Consider the following 15618-nt stretch of genomic DNA (forward strand, 5'->3'; position numbering starts at 1 on the left):
TCAAATCCTATAGATGGTTGTGAGCCACCATGTGGTTACTGGAAATTGAACTCAGGACCCCTGGATGTGCTCTTAACTGCTGAGCCATCTCCCCAGCCCTCGTAATTGTTCTTGAGGTGGGTTATGTTAGCAAGCTCATTGTAGACAGATGGAACAGATGAGGTCCTGGGGCCTTAGGTAACAGTGCACAGCAAAGCAGCAGCAGTGGAAACAGGCACCAAAGCTCAACATTTCACTGCTACCCCTAACAATGCCTCTCGCAGGATTGAATATCTGCTTTGTCAGGCATCTACATTCTTTCTTGTAGGAGGGCTGTTTGGGGGTTTTGTTTAATGAGAAAGGGTTTCCTAATGTAGTTCAGGTTGGCCTCAAAGTGCTTTGCATCCAAAGCTAGCCTTGGAATCTTAATCCTCCTGCCTCTACCTCTTTAGTGTTGGCATTCCAGCATCATGACAGCCAGCTTAGCTAGATTCCTTCAGAAAGCATTTATCTTAAACTGCAAATTGCATCAAAACAGCAAGCTTAATACCAAGGTCACACTAAGACTCTATCAACCAGTTGTAACGAGTACGGTTTTTCCGCCCACCACCGCTGGTCTTGTCCTGCTCTTGTTCCGCCGCCACGCCAACCCCAAATAATACACAGCGACTCTGTATTTGATACAATGCTGTTGGCCCGGTTACTTGTTTCTTATCGGCTAGCTCTGCCTTTAATTATTAACCCATTTCTGCTGATCTATGTATTTCTCTTACCGGGGAGCCGGTGGCATACTGCTTTCCCCGGGCTCTCCATCTTGACTCCTCTTTCTCCTTCCTATTTCCTCCTTGTCTCCTAGTCCCTCCTATCTTCCTTTCCTATTGGCCAACAGAGCTTTATTCATTAACCAGTATGAGAAACATATACAGAATGACATCTCCCATCAACCTGTCTTGGCTTTCATCTTTCCCAAGCTTTTTGTGATCACTGATCTGCGTTTTGAACTTATTTGTATGAGGGTTGATCAGTGTTTTCCCATATCAACCATATCACCTGAAGAGATATGTCACCCATACATACCTATCTATACTCAGACTACATGTTGAATGAAAGGCAAGACTCGTGGATATCGCCAGAAAAGGCAAATGTCAGTATCCAAGGGAAAGAGTTCTCTACCAACAGTTCCAGGTTCGAGTTTTGTTTCTTTGCTGGTAGGTACTGTGTATACTTCTGGCAGAGCAATTCCAGAAGCAGGGCAAGTACTTCAGGAAGAGAAGGATATGTGTTATGCCAAAGAATCAATAAACATTTAAATTTGAAAAAAATAAAACCACACTTATTCATTCTGGAAGATGTGAAAATCACCAAAGAGAGGCCTGAATATCTTACCAATGACTTATCTTTCCCAGTGTCCGTTACCTCCCACATTCAGGGTACCCCTCTGACCTACATGATGTCTTCCATCATGGCAATTCTGTTTTTAGGCACACACACTGGAAATGATAGGGGTTACCTACCTGTGGGGTTGTAATGTAGTTTTGAGGAACTCAAAAAGGATCCAGTTGTGCTTGCCTAAAATGTACCACATACCAAAGGATTTACAGACACACATACAAACAAGCACACACACATATGTACACACATGCTACACACATGAATACCATTACACATGTAAGACTTACCCAAATATTTACACACACCAAAACACACACACACACACACACACACGTATTCACATAGATGTGCCTACACACATACACATGTTCCACATGCCAAAGATTTACACACACAGTCACACACAAACACACGTATTCCCACACAAGTGTACCTATACATATGAACACATATACATATGTAACACATACAAAAATACACACACACACACTTGAGTAACACATGATTCAATACTTTGGTAATGTATTTATCATTTGGTATTGATAGTCAGAACATCTCAAGTAGGAGATATTCAAAGTTGGAAAGAGTAGTAAAGGTCCATATGCCTACACATACTTTGCACAAAGTGGGAATTACCTCCCATCCCATCCCATCCCACCCCACCCCACTCCACCCCACCCCACCCCGGATAATTCAGTTTATGAAGTAAAGTGATCCCAGAGGGGAAGCCCTCATTGACTGTGGAGGAACGAGTTCCACTTGTGGAAGATGGGAGATGCTGAACGCGGTCTGTTTCCAATGCTTCTACACAACAGGACACAATGAGACAAAGTGGCCGGGGCTACAACTGGACCCATGCAGAAACGCCGGTGACAGCACACCTCTGTTTTAAAAGGCGTGAGATGTCAGGAGGAGGGTGCAATTCAGTGACTCATCCCAGCAAGTCTGAAACAATTTCACGTTTATTCAATCAAAAGTTTCCAAGTAAAGACTTCCCACGGCAGGTAGAGCTATACCCGTATCTATGAAATCACAGGGCAGGAGCTTTAAGTGTACAGAACATGCCGTATATCACTGACGTGCACATACTACGTGCACAATAAATTTGAAAAACAAAGCATTCTCAGTAAAGGTTTTCTGGCACCTCACAGCTGTGGACGCGGCAGTTACATTCATTTCAATTGCAGTCTCCGTGGCGCCATAGATTCACACAGATAATAGTTTGATGAAATCGTATGATGGTGGTTGAGCTTCTTTCTTCAAGGTGTTATGAGAATAGCAGGGAGAGCTTCTTTCTTCAAGGTGTTATGAGAATAGCAGGGATAGAAGAGATGATCTAGCATCAGGTTTTTCTTCCTGCAGCTTTACCTGAACAAGGGTATTAAACATCTGATTAATGTTTGTGTTGATATAACATATACTTTAGGAAAGAAAATATTTAATGCTTATATAATCCCACCCACCCTCATTTTAAAAAAAAATAACGTTCTACTCACAGTTTCTGTAGTAAGTTTCCTTTCCAAGATGTCCATTTGTTTTCTGGCTTCCTCGATAATAGCTTTTCGGCGACAACTCTTAATAGCCCGTAGATTCTAAAACCAAAAGACGTGGCTAATTAGAAGTCGCTGATGGTCATCTCAGTTCAACACTGTGGACAATTGCACTTCAAAAGCGGTATGTATTACAGTACAAGGTATGGCCATTAACTATCCCAAAGTAAACGTATACTGTATAGTATATGAAAATCAAAATACCCATTAAAGGAATGTGGAAACGTGAAGCCGAGCATAATACAGCTACAAGTGGAGACGCACAACTTTGTGTGATTAGGATGGCTATGATCAGGACTGAATGTTCAACAATGAATGAATCAGGATATACCACATCAAATCTGTTGCATTAAGACCTGCAGAGAGGCCTGGTAATGCATGCCTGTAATTCCATCACTCCAACGCTAGAGGCAGGAGGATCACCACAAGTAGAAGAACAGCCACTACATAGTGAGTTCCAGGCCAGCTGGGGCTACACAGAGAGATTCTGTCTATTTATAAACACACTGTGGTGACATATAGAAGAATTGCAAAACTATTAGATGATCTCTTCTATATTTCAGTGACGGAAGTGAATACGGAACCAGAAATTACACAACACTTTAGCATCAGGATGGATGGGCAACTTTTTGACATATGCAGGTAAAAATGAAGGTTAATGACTGACTACAGGTTCACAGAAAGATTAATATTCCGGGAGGAAAGCAAGAAGAGACAGGAGCGGCATGACTATAGGGGAAACGTTACAGTAAGCAAACTGAATATAATAGCACAAACCGTGAATGTCTGTCCTCAAAGGCAGAATAGAAGAGGTGGCTGTGGGCGGTGGGGAGCGGGGTGGTGGAGGTGGGTAGAGAGGAAAACAGAGGAGGAGGAGGAGACAAAGAAGATGAAGACAAAGACCACGATGGTGGAGGAGAGGGAGGGGGTGGAAGAGGGAGAGGGTAAGGAGGGGAGGACGAGGAGGAAAAGGAAGAGGAGGCAGCGTGTGGTATGTACGGTGCAGATGACGAAGGGCACCCCGGAAATGCAGTCCTGAGATGAGGGTGAGACTAACAGCTACCTCAAACCTGCAGGATGAGTTCCGAAGGCCTCCCCTGAGGACTGCAGCTTGACAGCCACTACTCAAAAGCACTTCAAATTAGCAGGCCTGCACACATGTGTCCCAGTGTGTGCCAAGTACGACAAAACATGAAAAGAATTCTTTTTAACTCGGTTGATTGGGATTATATCAATTAGCCTGGATGAAGGAAATTTAATACGAACACGAGGCATTTAACATCATCAACTCGGAAAAGAGAATTTGAGTGAACAACAACTAATTAATTCAGGAGTAACTATATACATACCCATGTCCAAGCTCAATGTGCTGGAGGACAAGAATTTGATAAGGTGCACTTAAAACAGTCGATAGTTCTCAATTCGCTAAGTGTTCATCTCCACTTATTGTTTTGCTCCATCATGCTATGGGCTTTGTCTTACCATTCTAAGTGTCCACATACAGCAATGCACACACAGTTCAATAATGCCAGAAAACAAAGGGGCCCAAGAAACAAAGGATGTGTAGACAGCCTACACCGAATATGTCACTGTTCAAGGGGAATGCCGATTGTGGGAGCAAGCCATGATATAAAAAGCAGCACTTGCCCCTAACAATACGTATGACTCTGGGTAAAGTTACCAATGCACCAACTGCTGTTTTGAAGGTGTTGTAATTTAAGAAAAGCAGCGCTTGAGAAAGATGCCAGGAGACAGGATTCCAGCACAGGGGATTTTAATTAGAGGAGGGGGGTCATAAAAACGGGATGGGGAGATTGGCCTCCTGAGACAGGAGCAGCAAGAGAGAAGAGAGAGGAAGGAGGCAGAGAGGGAGGAATGAGGGGGAAAAAGAGGGAGAGGGAGGGAGGGAGAGAGAGAGGGAGGGAGGGAGAGAGAGAGAGCACAGAACAGAGACAAGGAGAGGAAAAGAGAGAGAGAGGAGGAGGAGGAGGATAGGATGAGGGGCCAGGGCCCCTTTAGAAGGGAACATAGTGATGTGCACTGGTGGTGCTCTTAGTGGCTGCAGCGGAGCGCGTACCCTGTCAGAAGCCCAAGGACAGGCCACTACAGATGCCTGAATACTAACAGAAGGCGTTGAATGAATAATAACCCTGAAAGGAGAAGCTTATTTAGTAGTTAGATTTATCTGACATGGTAGCACTGTGAGCAAATGAGTGAAGTTTACAGGTGTAAGCCCCGGATTTCGAACCCCAGTAAGGAAAGAAAGCCAGTACTTTGACCTCCACTATGAATGGGATATTTTGTAGGAATGTCCAACAGACCTTCAAGTGTTGACTACATAACTCCTTAAATTCTTCTATTTTCTGCTTGTGGATAACTTGGAATTGCTCATAAAGCTTTTGTTGCTCATCAAGTATATTCTATAAATATAAACAGACATAACAACATTCCATGAAAAATGAAGAGCTTGCCAAAAATACTTCAATATTTCATTTAAATGCTATAATTTAAAACAAGTACTTTGGACATTTCATTGACTTAATAGGAACACTGTCTTCATAGTATTCAAAAAACATTCCCATTAGTTTCCGACGACTTGAAAACTCACCCACGAGAGGCCTCCATAGCTGGCGAACTCTGTTTTCTACAGAAATTAGCCTGAGATGTCCTGATCACCTGTCACCCCCTACACGGAAATTGACTCCGTTTTGTCCTTTCCAGTATGAGCAGGCCGCCCCCCCTCCACCCGGCCACCCGGAATCATGGTTAACAGGGAAGGATTCTGTCACACTTGCTTCAGATACTGTCCTGGAACAGTGTAAGAACACACACCTGAATACTTTTATCCACTGTATGAAACAGGGACTTTTAAGAATGTCCCCTTTCACTCCTAGGAATCTGAGGCACAGAGGCAAATTCTTTTCCCGAGTTGGTCTGATTGAGCAAGCGACTGAACTGTGGCTGCCTCCCAACGGGTGAGATTGCAGAGGGAGGCCATGCTCCTGACCACTGGACTAGACAGCGTCTCCATCTCCCTCCGCATTCCAGCCTCTGCTCCCCCACTCCCATCCCCACCTTTGGAAGGCAGAGTCTTCATGAGGAGGGCAGCTCCATCCTCCACCAGGAAGGAAGATCCCTCAAGGATGGTACTGTCCCGTGCCCAGTACTTGTCCCCAAAAGCTCATTCAAATGCCCATGTTAAAGGGGAGTCAGTCATCACATGTCCATCGTGGCATGAGGCCTTACGTCCCTCTCCTCGGGGAGTGGGCTGGTCTGAACTGGACGCAGTGAGAGCCAAGCCTCCACCTGCTAGGCCACAGACACAGTGACTGCTCTCACTCTGTATCTCTGATCACTGTGTCAGAAGGCTCTGTTGGGGCCCCTGCCCCTGATGCCTGTCTGCACACTGTGGATCAGGAAGGGCTCCCTCTGGGCTTACAGGCCCATACCTTCTCCTGCACTCTCTGGGCAGTGCCCACTCATTCCTGCCACCCTCCGCCCACCATTCTGGCTCCTAACTCATCACTGACCTTGCCGTCTCTCTGCCTGAAAAGGAGCAAGCCGGTGGCCGGCGAAGAGGGGGGATGGAGGTGGGATAGCCAGTCCCCTCCTGGCCACATGGAACCACCTTCCTGTCTCCCCAAGCTCTTGCCCTGTCCCTTTCTTCCCTCCAGACTTGCTATAGGAAGCCCTGCTGCATCCGATGCTGATACAATGGGTTCCTTCAAAGCTAAGCCCCATACTCACAGAGAGTTTTTCTGTCTGTTTCTTGATTTGGTGTACATCTATGTTCCACATCACGACCAAAGTCAAAAACTGATGAGAATATTCCTGATAAATCTCCTTCCTGTAAAAGATAACAGGGAACACTGTGATATTCCATTACAATAAATATATTCAGAGCACGACTGCCTTGCCCTCACTAACGCTGTCGATGGATGACGAGGAAATGTCATCTGCAATACTCTGACAGGGAACAGGAAGCTGATGTGGGTTACTTTCTCCTACACTAACGGGATTTGTTCCTCCCTGACTGAGACAGCAGTCCCTTCCCGTCCCTTAGAGACAGAAAACTCAGGAGGAACTGTTGTTTCCAGCACATTCCTCAAGTATTTATCCGTCAGTGTGACAAGCACAACTTCTGGTTAGAATCCTCTATCTGAAGAGCAGATCCAAAGGGCACGCACCCCCACTACCATCAGAGAATTCTGTGCAGGCCTACCCACTCCTCCTCTCCATGTGCCGGGGAACACGCATATGTTTGTAATTTATCCTGCTCCATAATTTATAGATTATTCTCCTATAAGATTTATCTCTTTCCCCGCATGATTGAGTATCTGCTACATGGAAAGCATTTTGAGATATTCAGCATTAATCCACCTATCGCATTCATGGGATGCATGCAAATTCTTTATGGTGAACGGATTCAAATGCATTAAATTGACAAGACAGAAAGGTCATCTTTACTGACAGCTTAGCAATAAAGCTGGCTCTGGTTACAATGTGAGGTTATAGGCTGAAAGGTGTAGTTTTCCATAGCAAACCTAAGCCATGTGAAGGTTTCCTTAGAAGTTCCACAAACATAAAAATGCCAGCGTGTCCCTAGCAAATGGTTTATTCATGAGTACCAAGAAATGTGAATAGGTTGTAGTGTCAAAACAGGAAAAGCCAAGAGTCTCACCGTCGCTCATGCTGGAGCTTCAGGAAGTGGTTAATTCTCTGCTCGATGTTGTAGACAGTAGTACTGACATTCAGCACATTCCTTTTTCTCCTGCCTTGAAGAGATTTCTTACTAGGCCCTGCATTGGAAATCCTCATAAACATCTATTGTTAAGTTAATAAGGTAAGCACTACTGCACTACTGTTAGAAAGATCCTGGCTACCAACATACAGCCATCTTTCTAAAAGTCAAGAGTATCCCACGCCTTCCTGTCACTGGGAATTTATAGCAGCTAACACCTTAATTTGAAAATTGAGACTTGTACTTTAGATGTAAAACACAGCTAAAGGGATTTACCAAAACTTACAAAAAGATTTTCAAAAGTATTGTTTAATTTCTCTTTAAGAAGACATTTACAGTCTCAATTTCATCAATATACAAAGTGTCCTCAGTTCAAGGACACATTAAGAGGACCTGTCGGGCTGCTTTACGCAAAGTGTAAGAGCATTCCATTTATAAAGTCTCCAAAGGTCCAGAGATTACTCCATGGTGAGATGAAAATAGTGCATTTAATGTAGTCGTTGGTGCGGTGGGGGTGGGGTGGGGTGGGCGGATTTAGACAAATAGAAAAGGAACATAGACATTTTTGAATAGTTTAAGGAACAAAATTAAGTGGCTTGTGGGCAATTCTATTGCAGTACTGAGGATGGAACCCAGAGCCCTGAGCATACTAGGCAAGTGCTTTCTCACTCAGCTAAAACCCTACCACCATTCCTGGACAATTTCTAAATAAGAGGTCTATCAGATCAAAAGCTCTAAAGTTGTTCTGTGTTTGACCTTTAACACAGATCGTCTGGCTAATGTCCGACATTGCAGTTCAGAGCCAGACTCGTTGTGGTTCTACAGAGCTCACATGCTGACTTTGACTAACTCTCCATTGTGTGTGCTACGTAATCAATGTGAACAACAGTGAGTGAGCTGTTTCAGAGCAGACCTGTTGAGTTGTTGGCCCTCACTGTCCCACCACAGAAAAAAGACATGAGACAAGCACTCATGATGACTGAAATGGAAAAGCATAATCCAAAACTAAAAAAGCAGACATACCATTTGTCTGTAACAAAATCTGGAATACAGATAATTTCATCCACTTTTCTAAGAGTTCGCAGTATATAATTTTTTAAGTGGGGGGGGGAAGTCCATCGCTCTGGCTTTGTATCAAGGATGGAACAAGAACCCGATGGACACATAGTGTGTCACATGGAACTGTTACAGACTTTCAATGGCTCTGTACGTACACTTTCACACACTCGAGTAATGTTTACAGTCCTATGAAAGGTGAACAAATGTTGAGAGAGTGTAAAATGCTGACTTTTGAAGCTAACGGCAACAAGAAATGCAAAATTTATGTAATTTTATTAGTATTTCCTCAAGTGAGCACCAGTCCATGGTGGCTGCGGACACCTCATGGTTTGAGTGACACCTGTTCCCAGCCTTGTTTGTGACCTTAATCTATCTCACATTGGCTCAAGGGTCGGAAAGTTTGAGTAGCCGATTACATTCATTTCTTGTGGCTCCTGTAACAGATTGCCACAAATGAGATCATCTAAAGTAATATGAAATTGTCGTTCCAGCAATAGAACCCTGAACGAGCTGTTAGCAGGGTATATCACCCACAAGGCTGAGAAAACCCACTCTCTGCCTCTTTCAGTGAGCACCAGCATCTCTCAGCTGTCAGTGTCAAGTGCATCTGCCTTTATTGACTTGTCTCTCCTATATTCATTTTCAAGATAATAATAAAAATGCAGCATGTTTTTCTCTTCCAAAAAATTTAAAAAAAATACCGTTTTTTGTTATGGTGATACATGCCTTTAATTAATTTAAACCAGCACTTTCGGGGCAGGGGCAGATGGATCTCTGTGAATCAGAGGGCAGCCTCATCTACATACTGAGTAACAAGCCAGCCAGGGCCACATGGTGACACTTGTTCTCAAAAAACAAAACAAAACAAAGCAAAGCAAAGAAAAGAAAAGCAAAGCAAAACAACTAAAACCACCATCTGTAGGCCCAATACTCCTCACTTCAAAACATCCACAGTCAAAATGTCTAGTGTGATGTCCAGTGTATGAGAATAAGGCGTGACATATATTTCCATTTCCTGCTGATGAATAAATACTTCCTGGCACTGAAGCACTTTCAAACAATTTTCTAAAGCTACTGATGGCTCCTAAAGATAGACCAGGATCTCTCCTTCCCTCCCCCTTCCCCCCCACACATCTTCTTCAGTATTTTCACCCTCGAGGAGATCTCCCTGGCTTTAAATTCAACATAGGTAAAACACTATGTTTAACTTGGGTAGGACCGTCCTCTGTCCCAAGGTTTACACGGAATATGTGTCAGAAGAGCAGAAGTTGACTTTTCTGAAAATATACTATCAACAGCAATAATTCCTTTAGCATATCACCTGGCTTTGATCCAGCTGCTTTATGGGAAGAACTGTGTTCCCCACCAGTTTCAAGGGCTTGGCTGTTTCCTACATTGAATTTAAAAAAGGAAGAAGAAGAAGAGGAAGAGGTAATTTTCCAGTTATGTATGCCACTTTGATCATCTTACATGAAGAAATACCTGCAGTAGGGGTCTTCTCTGAATGTATGGCATCGAAAGCCTTTAGGACAGACATCAATTGAATCATGTCTGTGTAGATGAAACACACAGTGAGACCCTGGGGACATTTATGTACAAGGGCCTCCAGGTTCAAATCATCGTAAACCATGTCCTTTGTATGACACCCACTGGGTATGTCAACTGCACGGGCCAGGACAAGAGGCTGTATGGCCTTTGCAGCCATGTGGTGATATGGTAGGAACCATATCTCCAAATGGAGATCATAAGATCCACAAACACACTCTGAAAACGGATTTTATGTTTGAGATGTCATGCGATACCCAAGAACTGCCCTGTGCTCCACCTATATGCATCAGACTATCCTTGGGGGGGGTTGGGGGGAGACAGGGTAGGAATTGCAATGTAGGCATCCTGATATTTTGTGTGTGTGTGTGTGTGTGTGTGTGTGTGTGTGTGTGTGTGTGTGTGTGTGTCTTTTGAGAGACAAGATCTCATGCAGTCTAGTCTGGCCTGGAACTTGCTATGTAGCTGAAAATGACCCTGAGCTTCTGATCTTCTTGATTCCACCTTCTGGGTGCTAGTATTGGAGGCTTGGGCCACCACAGCTGGTCTTACGAAGTTCTGGGATCTGAACCTGGAGTTTCTTGTACACTAGGCCAACAAACACTTTACCAACTGAACTACATTCTCAGCCCTCCCCAGTCCCATTTCACCTGGGTTATTTTCAGGTGGATTATTTTCACGTAGCTCCTGTGAATCATCAGATGGTGGATCAGGAGTCACCTTCGATTGCTTAGGAGGTTTTCTCTTGATCTTGGGTGCCATGACTGCAGCCTCCCTGTGATACACAGGAGTCCTGAACATTGTGTGTTTAAAGGCACATTAAAGGAAGAGTTAAATGAAAGCCGCAAGGACAGGTATCAGGTTTCCACGGAGTTGGGCCTGGTGTCCTTTCCACATGTGCTAGAGGACTAGGAAGGGACCAGCAGAAAGAAGATGGCTGGTGCCTGTTTTAACTACCCCCCCCTACACACACACACACACACACACACACACACACACACACACACACACACTCCGAGTCTCATTCTTCCTGTATCCAACATAAAATGGGTAGCTTCCACTTGTCCCAGTGCAGGAAGGGACTCTAGGAAAAACTAACCAAGCAAGCAAGCAAGCAACCAACCAACCAAGCAACATCCACAAAGGAAATGGCTCTGTGGCCTGTCACACACCCCTCAGTCCCAATCCTTTCTATGTCCAGGATAAAATGGGGTGTTACCCCGCCATTCACCCCCAAACTAAAGTCTTGTCTGCTCCCCACTGCTCAGGAGAGTCCCACCCCACCCTGTCCTCATCCTGTATCTGGTGCTGGCTTCTGGTCAGAAAGACTAGTTCACCCAGCGCTTCCGCATGCAGAACTGTTTCTGTCTCTAGGCAGCACTTCTGAGTGAGAGTCCCATTCATTCACCGAACAGACTCTCTAGGAGCACCCCGGGACACCGAGGCAGCCATGGGACGCCCCGGGACACCGAGACAGCCATGGGACACCCCGGGACACCGAGGCAGCCATGGGACACCCCGGGACACCGAGGCAGCCATGGGACACCCCGGGACACCGAGACAGCCATGGGAAACCCCGGGACACCGAGACAGCCATGGGACACCCGGGAACACCTATCTTCCTTTCCTATTGACCAACAGTGCTTTATTCAGTAACCAGCATGAGAAACATACTTACATAATGACATCTCCCATCACTGAGACAGACAAGGGACACCCCGCGACACCGAGGCAGCCATGGGACGCCCCGGTACACCGAGACAGCTATGGGACAACCCGGGACACCGAGGCAGCCATGGGACACCCCGCGACACCGAGACAGCCATGACAGCTAGTGACAGCGCAGGGCTGCCAACAGTACTCACTTCACCCGCCACCCTGCACACTGTCCTGCCTGGCCCTCCCGGGACCTCAGCCCTCAGGTCCCCTCCCTCAACCACCGCCAGGGGTCTTGTCCTGGGCCAGGTCCCAGGGAGACAACTCCAGAATATCGCCTCACGAGTCAACCTGGTTCCCCCTCCTCCCAGTCCCCAATCTCCTCCCTCGGCAGCATTCAGGAAACCTCAGCCTCGCTTCGCCACCGCTGGAGCTTTACCACAGAGTCCTTTACCACGGGTCTGGGGACTTGGGAGTCACCACCTGCTGACACAGCCTCACTCTGCCTCCTCAGAGCTCAGAGCCTCCCGGGTGCGTTCCTCCCGCTAAAATAGGCGCTACTGGCTCAGGCCCCGCCTTCCGGGGCACGGGCCTCTCTGATTGGCCGGGAGGCTGGTCACGGGCCTCGCTGATTGGCCGGGGCAGTGCGCATGCTCGTGCGCCCGGTTTAACCCCGCCTGCTCAAACCCTCTGGCCCGTGGAGGCTATGGGAATTACTGCTGTAGCCTTGAGTGCTGGCTGCCAGCAGCCTCTCTCCCCAAGGCGTCTTCACTGAGCCTCGGCTTAGCCAATGATCCAGGGACGAGGGAGAACGAGACTAGCGCAAGGCCCAAACTTCCTTCAGCACCGATAAGTGGGCCGGCAGTACTTGTCTCTTACGTCCTCCCTCAATCCACACTTCCCAGCGGAGGAATGGCTTTCCCCTTAGTCCTCCTGTCTTTAAATATTCCGTTCCTACGTGGAGAGATGACCCAGTAGTTAAGAGCACTTGCAGCTCCTACATAGCTCGGGGGGGTTCAGTTCCCGGCACCCACACGAGGGCTCACAATCCCTGGACTCCAGTAGCAGGGGATTCGTGGCTCTTCTGACCTCCGAAGCTCCCTTCATACATATGAGCATCTGGTGCACACACATAAGCCCAGGCACACATACATACGCATGAAAAAAATAAATACTTTTTTAGTTTTATTTATTTATTAATGAATTTTTTTTTAATAAAGAAAGGAAAGGCACTGGTTACTTGTGGGAAACAGGCTCGCCCGATTCTGTGTATGGGGTTGCATCTATTCTGCACCCTCTTCTTCCCCTGATCCCTAACTTTCCCAGCAGCAGCATTAATATTTTTATGTAACACCTACTTTGTACCCCCCAACCCCTGCATACGTTCAACCTTGCATCCGAACCGGCCTCTGGACAGTTTGATAAGGTTCACATGTTCCTTCTGCTAGCCTGTATCACCTCACCGTTGGAACTCCTCAGAGTATTCCGTTTCGTGTCTGTAGATTTCCCACTTACTTTCTGGTTCCAGCCCCCCTGGGTAATGACAGCACCAATAATCTTGTCACCTGGCTCATATGACAAACGGTTTACAGCACATAAACAAGTAGAGTTGACGGGTCATTCATAGGCAAGCAAATCAGACTTTAATATTCAGAAACGCCTCAATTATTCTATGACAGCAGGTGGGATTCCCCTTGTTACATATACTCACCAATACATCACGCAGTAGCATATGTTAAAGCCGTCACTCTCAGATTTGCAGAATGGTAGCTCCTTACAGTCTATTTACAGTCCATTGTCCAGCCACTAATAACGTTTGAATTGTTTATTCTTTTATGGTTGCTGCTCACTTGTTCTCCCTTTATGTTAAAATCGCAGTGATGTGGATGGATTGACCCACCTTCAGTTTTAGAAGTCTGTGTGCCCATCCAATACAGGGCTAATAGTCTAAATGTAGAAATAAAGAACGCATAGAAACTAGCCACCAAGCAAACAAATTACCCGGTGGCACAGTTCTAAACAGAGAATTCTCAAAAGAGGAATCTCAAACGGCAGAGAAACACTTGAAGAAATGTTCAACACCCTTGGCCGTCAGGGAAATGCAAATCAAAACGACTCTGACATTCCACCTGTCCCAACGACTAAGGTGAAAAACACAAGTGACAGCCCATGCTGGAGGGGACGTGGAGCAAGGGGAACACTCCTCCACTGCTGGTGGAGCGCAAACTTGTACAGCCACTATGGAAATCTGTGTGCCAGTTCCCAGGGGAGATGGGAATTGATTTACTTCAAGATCCAGCTATACCACCTTGCGCATAGACCCAAAAGACGTTTTGTCCTCCCACAGAGACACTTGCTCAACCACGTTTGTTGCTGCTCTATTCACGATAGCCAGAAATCAGAAACAACCTAGATGTCACTCAACCAAATGATGACGGATAAAGAAAATGTAGTACATTTGCACAATGGAGTACGATACGACTCGGCCTCTTAAAACACCACAGCATGAAAATCATGGGTAAATTCATGGAGCTAGGAAAAAGAAAAAGAAAGAAAGGAAGGAAAAGAAAGGAAAAGAGAGAAAGGAAGGAAGGAAGGAAGGAAGAAAAAAGAAATCCTGAGTGAGGTATCCCAGGCTGAGAGGGAGATATATGGTATGTATTCAGTTATATGTGGATTGATGCTATATAATAAGTCAATGAAAAGCCAAGCTATAACCCACAGAACCACAGATCTGAGGTAGAGAGTAAGGGACCGGGGTTGGGGCAGACATACCTCCTTAGGAAAGGCAAATAGAATAGATGGTTATGGAAGGATTCGGGGACTGGAATGGGAGGATTAAGTGTGTGTGGGGGGGAGTGGGGTGATATGGGGGGAGAGAGCTAAGATTAAGGACCATTTGAGGGGTAGTATGGAAACCTAAGAGAGTCGAAGCTTCCAAAAACACATACATACATGAAGACAATCTAAATGAAATCACCAGAATAATGTGGGAGACGAGACCCAACTGGCCATCTCTTGTCACCAAATGAAGGTTGCAGCACGAGGATTGGGTTACATCTAAGTGTGGTTTTGCCCAAAAGGTTCCCGTGGATTTCCCCCAAACAACCCAGGCTGTTGCCAAGGGTCGAAAGAGGTTGCTCTCCACAAACTGAGGGCAAGCCCCCACTGCTTAGGAAAATACCTACACAACTCATTGAACATGGAGAAGTCGAGCTGAGCTGGTACCGACACCGAGCCTCCACTCCAAGGTTCTGGTGCCTTTGGTACAGGAAGGTAGGTACTCTGCACACCAAGCCAGCCACAAACGCTTTGATCTCTAATGCTGTCCTGCCTGCGAGACATGCTAGGGCAAAGTCCACACAAAGCCTGTGGGAGTTACAAAACAATACCTGATTTAAGGCCCAGTCATCGAGATTGAGACCTGGCACTGCTTGGGTGACCAAGAGCCTGAGACTTGGGAGCACAGTGCTACTGCTCTAAAACAAACAATCAAAACAAAACAAAAATTCCCACAAAGCCAAGTACGTAGCAATAAAATGTCTCCTAATGACATTCTGCTCTACTCACAGATGTGTGCCTTGCTCGACCCTCATCGCGGAAGCCTCCTTCGGCAGCAGATGGGAACAAGTACAGAGACCCACAGACAGACATTATGCAGGGAGCCAGAGACCACGGAGCACGCAGCGCTAAAAT

General features: G+C 46.0%; 1 long non-coding RNA gene across 1 annotated transcript; it reads right to left on the minus strand.

The window, feature by feature from the left end:
• Window positions 1-2574: 2574 nt before the first annotated feature.
• LOC127217328 (uncharacterized) lies at window positions 2575-5343 on the minus strand. Its single transcript, XR_007834085.1, has 3 exons — window positions 5243-5343; window positions 2868-2963; window positions 2575-2739 (listed from the first exon to the last, which is right to left on the minus strand). It is a non-coding gene; the product is annotated as an uncharacterized LOC127217328 (long non-coding RNA).
• Window positions 5344-15618: the final 10275 nt, after the last annotated feature.

This window comes from Phodopus roborovskii, unplaced genomic scaffold (genome assembly GCF_943737965.1).
Source record: "Phodopus roborovskii unplaced genomic scaffold, PHOROB, whole genome shotgun sequence".
In the NCBI taxonomy this organism is placed as follows: Eukaryota; Metazoa; Chordata; class Mammalia; order Rodentia; family Cricetidae; genus Phodopus; species Phodopus roborovskii.